The sequence below is a fragment of the Ambystoma mexicanum genome, chromosome 4q (assembly GCF_040938575.1).
Source record: "Ambystoma mexicanum isolate Mex_15411 chromosome 4q, UKY_AmexF1_1, whole genome shotgun sequence".
Lineage (NCBI taxonomy): Eukaryota > Metazoa > Chordata > Amphibia > Caudata > Ambystomatidae > Ambystoma > Ambystoma mexicanum.
Window position 1 is genome coordinate 512,898,146 of NC_090928.1, and position 8,080 is coordinate 512,906,225.

Genomic DNA, 8,080 nt, shown 5'->3' on the forward strand with positions numbered 1-8,080 from the left:
AAGGGTGGTACAGAGATCTAGGGAGGGAGCTGGATGGGAGATAGTGGGCTGAGATATGGCAAGGGGTCTCGAAGGTGACAGTCAGCACTAAATATGCGAAACAAAACCATAAGATGCTGGCGAGGTGGTATTTATCCCGTGAGAGAGAGGCCTGCATGGTGAACAGCGATTCATGGCTATGCTGGAGAGGGTGTGAAGAGGCAGGCGCACATTTACACATTTGGTGGAGCTTTCCCAACCCACAGCCCTATTGGGAATGGTTGGTTGGTATATTGAAGCATATTACAGGCCTGTTGGTTCACTGTAATCCGGAGACCTGCTTTCTGGGATGGTGGGCACCACAACAGGGACAGGCAAAGGTTGCCTGGCTCATTCGCTGCCTCTTCTCAGGCTGATGTTAGTAATGGCTAGAAATACTATTGCCCCATGCTGGAAGTCTGCCCGTGTCCCATCTATTGAGGACTGGTTAGGAGGCATGTGGCATCTCCTCATCTGTGAGAAAGTGACATATGCACAACATAATAAAGTGACACTTTCTTTACAAAGTGAGAAGGATTTTTACAATATACCAAATTAGCACTGCTCCTGCACTCCGCAGCTTAGGGCATTGGGACTACGTACTGAACTTGTCTTAATTGGACCGTTGAGCAAACACACACAATGTAGTAGATAAGGTAGTAGATGAAAAGTGAGAGAGAGATGGGTTGTGAATGGTGCTGTGGGTTAGCATGGGAGGGTTGGGGATGGGGGGAGATGGCTGGGGGGGTTTAAGGGGCAGTTGCGGTTTTGATGTTAATATGCAGAGCTGTGATGTAAGCACGGTTTGTAACTTCATAGTTGCGTGCACACTTTCAGTTCAGACTTGTGGTATTATGATCCGGAAACTTTAATAAAAAGATTTGAGCACAAAAATGGCACTGCGTTACAATTATTTTATTTATTTATTTTTCCATTTGTAAAGTGCACTAATCCCAAGGGCATCAAGGCGCTGTTCCATAAATGAGTTACTCACAACGAAAGATGTACAGACTCTCAGTAGAACAGGACATTTCAAGATCATTGTTTATGCAAACAGCTAAGTCTTTTGAGATTTGCGGATGGTCCAGTATGATTGTTCGGCACGCAAGGCCGGTGGGAGTAAGTTGCATTGTTTAGCTGCAATAGTCGGGAACCTCGAGTCTCTGTCTTTGTCCGTTTGAATTTGGGTTGGACAAGACAGTTAGCATAGGCCGCTTTGGTGGGTCCGGATAAATTGGTGCTCCTAATTGTGAGAGGTAGACAGGGACCACCTTTGGAGAGACATCTGTGTGTGATTGACAAGATTTTGAATCGAATCTGTTTGCGAATATGGAGCCAATAGGCATTTCTTGTTGCCAAGGTGATATGATCACGTTTGGGGATGTTGAGAGCTGCTCAAAGTGCATTATTCTGGTTAACCTGCAATTTTCGGATGTTGTGCTCAGAACTGCCTGCAAAGAGTATGTTACAATAGCTGAGCTTGAATCCGAAAATAGCTCGGGCAATTGTAATGCAGCTGTCGGGGGATAAGAAAGGTCTGGATGCGTTGATCAGTTTTATAGTCTACTATTTCTGGAGGCAATAAGGGCCAGGTAAGCAGAGGGCTGCTTAGCATTATGGCAAGATGTCGGGCCAGTGCGCTCTCAGTGGCATTAGTTTTATAGTTTAGGCGGCAGAGGAGGCGATGGAATTCACTTGACGAGTGAGCGAGAGAGTAGCATCCAAGTAGACTCCCAGTGTTTTCTCTGAGGAAGATAACGGGATTGGAATGCCGTCAATATTGAATGTGGAGTATTGGGCATTAAGCTTCTTGATCACCGCCAACAGACCTACCAGGAGGATCTCTGTCTTTTCCTCATTAAGGCAGAGGGGCCATGTAAACCGCATTCAGAGTGGTGCATCTTGAAGGCTTTAGTCCCTTTAAAATGATGTTGATTTCCGCCTTGGCGGCATTGCTGAAGCAAAATATAGGTAGTGGGGGTAGGAGTAGCCGGCTGCTGAGAGGATTTAAGCGTAGATAGCTTGAGGTGTATTTTTTTGTGAAGGGTGTGAATTTTGGCAAGCATGGCGTTTTGAATATTAGTGCACCAAGTCTAATCTTTAGTGATGGTAGCAGGGAGTTTGGAGGGTGCTTCTAGTTCCCTGAGATTGGTGAAGATCTCACAGGTGTTGGACTTTGCATTAGTAATTCTAGCATAATAGCTGGTAGATTTGGCAAGGAGGATGTCTTGTTCGTATCATTTGGCTGCAGTAGTGAACAACAGTTTCATGGCGGCTGTAGGTGTTTTCGAAAGCTGGTGGAGGTCAGGAGTAAACCAGGAATTGATGTGTACCGAAGGTTTAGCTTTGCGTGGCATAAGCGGGGCATTGGTGTCAATGGCCACCGTCAGGGTCTTGTAATACAGGTCAGAAAGCACACTGGGGTCAGTGGAGAGGAAAGACTCCAATTGAGGTGTGCAAAGCAATGGAACAATACAATCCTTAATGAGGCTTCTGGAGCTATGGGTCAGTGTAGGGGGCAGTGAGGAGGCGGTAAGTGCGGTGTGCCCACAGGGCGAAATGGTAAAGTGCACTATGTGGTGGTCAGACTACATGCAGGGGCCATTAGTGCAGACAGAGACCTGGCAATTGAGGTCTGCAATCTGTCTAGGATTTGACCTTTGATATAGGTAGGGGTGCTGACCCAGTGGTTGAATCCCAGGACACAGAGTGAGCTACCGATGTGGCCGTTAGGACAGCCGGTTTGTTGTATTCCAAGTTAAAATCCCTTCGGAAGATTGCTTTGGAGGTAGGCTTGATGTAAACGCCCAGGGTGTGTAGGAGGTCCTCTTCGAACTGGGCCTGGGGGGCGGTAGATGACGTGGAATGAGACAGTGGGCCTCATTACAAGTGTGGCTGTCCGGAAACAAGGGTGCCGGTAAGCTCACCGGCACCCTTGTTTCCGGACCGCCACACTACGAGTCTGCCTGCCGGGGCCGCTGTGCCCTACAGGTCTGACCATGCCAGGCACAGTGGCCCTGGCAGGCAGAGTTGCAATGGAAGCATCGGCACCGTCAGCAACAGCGCCAGTGTTTCTATCGGACTCCATGGGAATGGGTACTTACAAAATCCGGGGCCTGACTTCCCACGCCGCCAGGACTTGTAATGTCCCGGTGGCACTGGGAAGTCAGGCGCCGGATTCAGTGTTATGGGGTTGCTGGCAACCTGCCGGTGACAACAGCGGGTTCCGGCCAACCTCGTAATGGGGCCCAGTGTCTGGGTGTGAGTTGGTCAGTTTGGCAGATAAGTTATCACAGTTACCATCCAAGGCGAAACTGACTTCTCTAATGGGTAAGGAGTCCTTTGCTATCATGGCCACTCCTCCACCCCTAGCGTTAGGACTGTCACTCCGGAAAATGGTAAAACCCAAGGGAACTGCAATAGAAAGGATTGGGCTAGAGGCTGTGTGTAACCACGTTTCCGTGATGGCTAGGATATCAAGGTTGAGTACAGTGATGAGATCATTAATGTCTAGGGCGTGAGCTGGGATGGATCTGGCATTGACCATTGCACATTCTAGCGCTGGTATGGGAGAATTGGGTATTTTTTGAGTAAGCAGTGCATTGGTTTAAGCCGTAACCGAGGTGGCTTGAGCCGCCACGCCATCATGTGGTAGGCTGGCCTCATTGTTTACTGTGATAGGACGTTTAACATCCTGCTGAGAATTGTCATCTGGTTTACTTAGGGGGTTATAGATGCTGGATTGGGGTGGGATGATGGTCTTTGTTAGCCTGTGTCCCCTGTGAATGGTAGGGCGCTTTGCCTTAGAGCTAGGTTTGGGGCCAATGCGTACCTCAAGGCGGCAGCTTCTGGCCTCTATGGTTTGGGTGTGGGAAAGGGGGTGCATACAGGAAGTCCGCCCGCAGAGTATAGTATTTCTGGAGGCAATAAAGGCCAGGTAATTGGAGGGCTGTTTAGCATTATGGCAAGATGTCGGGTCAGTGTGCTCTCAGTGGCACAAGTTTCTTGCCTCTCTGAGTAGGGCATGAGAGGGAAAGGGCAGGTGGGAGGGCCGCAGGCAGAATATGCTGGTTCTGGTGGCAGTAGTTATCAGATGCATTGCGTAATAGCAGGTCAATTGTGCCTTATGCCGCAGACATGTGGGTAACTTCCTATTGCTGAGCAGTGGGTTGAGGCCTGAACCAGGAGCTGTATTTACAGTAGTGGGCACCCTGGGGAGATGGCGGTAGAAAAGGGTGCTACTTTTGAGCAAGGAGGCCGCTGAAGGGCAGGGCATGTGTGCAATATAAAGAGCCGGAACCCACAATGACTCTGGTGGACAGCATATCGGTGCTGTGTGCATGCCTAAGTGATTAGTGGTAGGAGATTTGTTTTTTGGAGGAGTGTGGGCCCTGCATGTATACTGAAGGTCAGTAGGACGTGAGCTGCAGGCGGGCGAAACAGCTTGCAATGTTGGGTAGACAAAGCAGGTGGGAGGAAAGAAGCATGCTTAGGGGGGTAAGTGCAGCACAGGAGATGCGCTTCAGTGTCAAAGGGGAGGCCACACATTTCAGGATACTGCCGTAAGGTTGGTGTGGGTATTGTGGCCTACCTTTGCCATATGGTGAAGCAAGGTTTCTCAGAGCCATTAAAGAAAGGGTAACTGCCTCTGCTGCGGCAAGGTGGAGTTTGGAGGAGACAGGCCGCTGAGGTGAGCATGGGCGTTTGGCAAAGACGACTTTGCAAGTTAGGTGAAGGGGCATTTCTGGTGGCAAGACAGGCAGGACATCAATGTATGTGGGCATCGGGTTGGCAGGCTCAGCAGTGGATTGGGCCCAGCGGAAAGAGTTGCAGGAAACAGTGGAGAAGGAGGCAATGGAACCCATGCAAAGGATCGAGAGTGCGGGGGCTCACCGAGAGAGCTGGCGAAGCAGAGCAGAATACCCGGACAGGGAGAAAGATACCACGTATGATCGCGGAAGCCTGTGCAGAAGCCGGGAGCAGTGCAGAAGCTCCTGGAGGACGGGCCGCTCGACGGGACAGCAGTCTTCAACCCGGGCCACAAGGAGAAGCTGGCAGGTGACCGCAGACCGGTGCTAGATACTGGAGAAGCTACCACAAACTCACAACTGGAAGGCAAAAGAAGAAACCATAATGCAAAGGTGTGAACAATGTCACAAATGCTAGAAAAGACTGGCAAGTCCACCCAAAGCAGCTGGGGACCCCAGAGAATTCAGACAACCGCACCAAAGAGTGATTGAATGGTACAAAAGTGCTAATGCAGAAAATATACAAAGGCAAAGTTTGTCTGAGTGCAGTCAAGGCACAGTGCAGATTCAACACCCAATAAGAAGAGTGTTTGCTGCAGAAAAATACACAAAGAGACAATAAGAAGAATGTTTGAATGCAGACACGACAGAGTCAAAACACAATCAAATACAGATGCATGAGATGCCAATGTGGGGAAGAAGATTGAGCGAGTATATTTGAGTAAAGCACTGCCACAGATAGCTATACCAAGCATCACATGGTATATGCTATTGTGGCATATCAAGGAACTGTGAAACACATAAGAAATCCTGGCAGGCGAGTATACCAGGCAGCTGAATATTGTACAAGGATTCCTGGCAATGGGGAGTATATTGGGTAATCTGCTGAGATACAATAACTTTTACAAAAAGACTGTTGCAGAACCTTTTGCTTGAACAGAACTTCCTAGCTGAACAAGAAATGTGTGAGTCTGTTAAAGCTAAAGCGACATTTTGCCATCCTGTTTAAGAATCCAGGGGAGGGGGACCATCTTCCAGATCCAAAGGTCCTTCCTTTGGAGAACATTTTTGTTGAAGTCATTCTTACACTTTTGTTTTTGAACACTTTTTCAAACATCAAGTTAAAGACATTTTCTTGAATCTTTTGTTATTTGTTTATAAGTGTGAGGGTGTGGATAGGTTGTTTTGGACACAAGGACAGTCTTTCGGTTACTGGCATCCTGGGAAAGGAAGATCCTTAGTTTTAGTTTCTAGGTAGGGAAGTTTCTCTTTAGAAATAGGGCTAGAGAAGCATTTTTTCCAACCCATTTTTATTTAATAAATATGTATTTACTTAAGAAAACAAAAGCCTTGTGTCCATCTCTCATTTCTGACCCCTAGAAACACACACTGTGCCTGACTTGAAAAGGTACATAAATACAGTAGATTGCTCAGGCAAAAAGACTAAGTCCCCTCAGCATCTTTTACTTAGCGTAGTTGAATTTCAGACCCCATAGCCACAGTTACTAGCAAGATCCCGACCACAGTTCTTGTTGTGTCTGGTAGAGGCTGACTAGCAAATCATGGTGGTCTACTGTCCACGTGTGAGCCCGGGAAACAGAATGTGGTGAGGGGCAAGTAATGGGCTTGGCATGGTGGGCAATTGAAAGCCGTGTGAGGAGTCAGGAATGAAACTCTGACACAAGTTAGCATGGTTTTGACTAAAGACTGTTATTGATAAATAAAGGGTGTTGGTAAAATGCCTAATTTTCCCTGCACTAGAGATGTTTTCCTACCTAAACTCAAAATGAAGGATCTGTCGGTGTCAGAATGTCCAAAACAAAACCGTCCTGTGTCCAAAGTACTATTCTGACCCTCACACACTAAAGTAATAAATCCTAAGGTGAAAAGTATAATGTCTTTGGACTTCAGTGTTTCAAAAAATGTTCAAATGGGAAAAGGAATAAATAATGCCAACAAAAAGTCTCTCAAGGATACTGCTCCTTAATCCAGAGAGCGTCTATCTTCCCCTGGGTTCTTCACAGTGTCTTGAAAGTAACAGCTCTTATCTTTCCTCTCGATCAATACCAAAGCCAAGTATAAATATTTTTGGCCTTTGTCAGGATACCTGCCAGGGTTCCTCTGTCACACAAACTTGTAATTGCCTTGTATACTCTTCAGCCATGGCGTTGTGTATTCACACACTTGTAATTGCCTGGTGTACTCTCCTGCCAGGACCTCTTGTATGCACACACTTGTAATTGCCTGTTATACTCTCCTACCAGGGCCTCTTGAATGTACACACTTTTAATTGCATGGTATACTCCCTTGCAAGTGCTTCTTGTATTCACACTCCTGTAATTGCGTGTCTCTGCAACTCCACTTTTGATAATTTATCACATTTGCCCTTTTGGCTAACTCTTTTTGTCCATCGTATATTACCTCGTAGATGTTTTTCTCACACGTCCAATCTTGGTACTTCACCCCCTTAGCGCTATTGGCTAATTCACATTGTCCGTTAAATATTGACTGGATACTGTTTCTTATTCTCTGTACTGTGAATGCATCATGAAGCAAGACACAAACAACAGACTTAAAGTATAAAACAAAAGATATTTATTAACTTTAATGTCAGGATGGTAGAAGGCCTTACTAGCCCTATGCTAAGGTGGGATATCCCTACCTGAACTAAACTAAGGAAAGTCTGAGTCAAAGAGTTTAACTTAAAAATCCGTCTGTGTCAAAAACCTATGCTTGCCCTCACAATTAAAGCTAAACAGTGTGTAGGGATGGCAATAATCAAAGAAATGGTGATCGGCACACATTTCTGAGCTTCTTCCAGCTCGTAGCTTCTTCGTCAGCTCCCCTGCCCCAAGTTCAAGGAAGTTCTCTGGATTTACCTTGTTCAAGCTCAAACAGTTCCACAAACTCCTCAGGTTTCTCTTCCGCAAGTTCAAAGTAACACACTTCAATCCTCGGTGTTCCTTTATTCATGTTTCTGGGTTTGGCAAAAACTCCTACTTTGCCCTATAACTAAGATGGGAGTAGTCTCAACCATCAAACAATAAACAAAACAGTCCTAGTGGAGTCCGTCAAATCAACATGGCCTATGCTAACAAAACCTAATGCATGCCCTATCTCTTGTAGAAAAAATGTATAAAGGAGATATGTATGTAAAGGAAAATCAATGTTCAAATGAATAAATGTGCCTGAATCAGCTCTCCTCACCACGTTAGACCACACGGAGTAAGGCAACCCCTGAAGGCAGGATGACACACTCTGGCTCGATTTTTCTACACAAAACAGTTGTTAGGAAAGATTTCATATTTGAATGT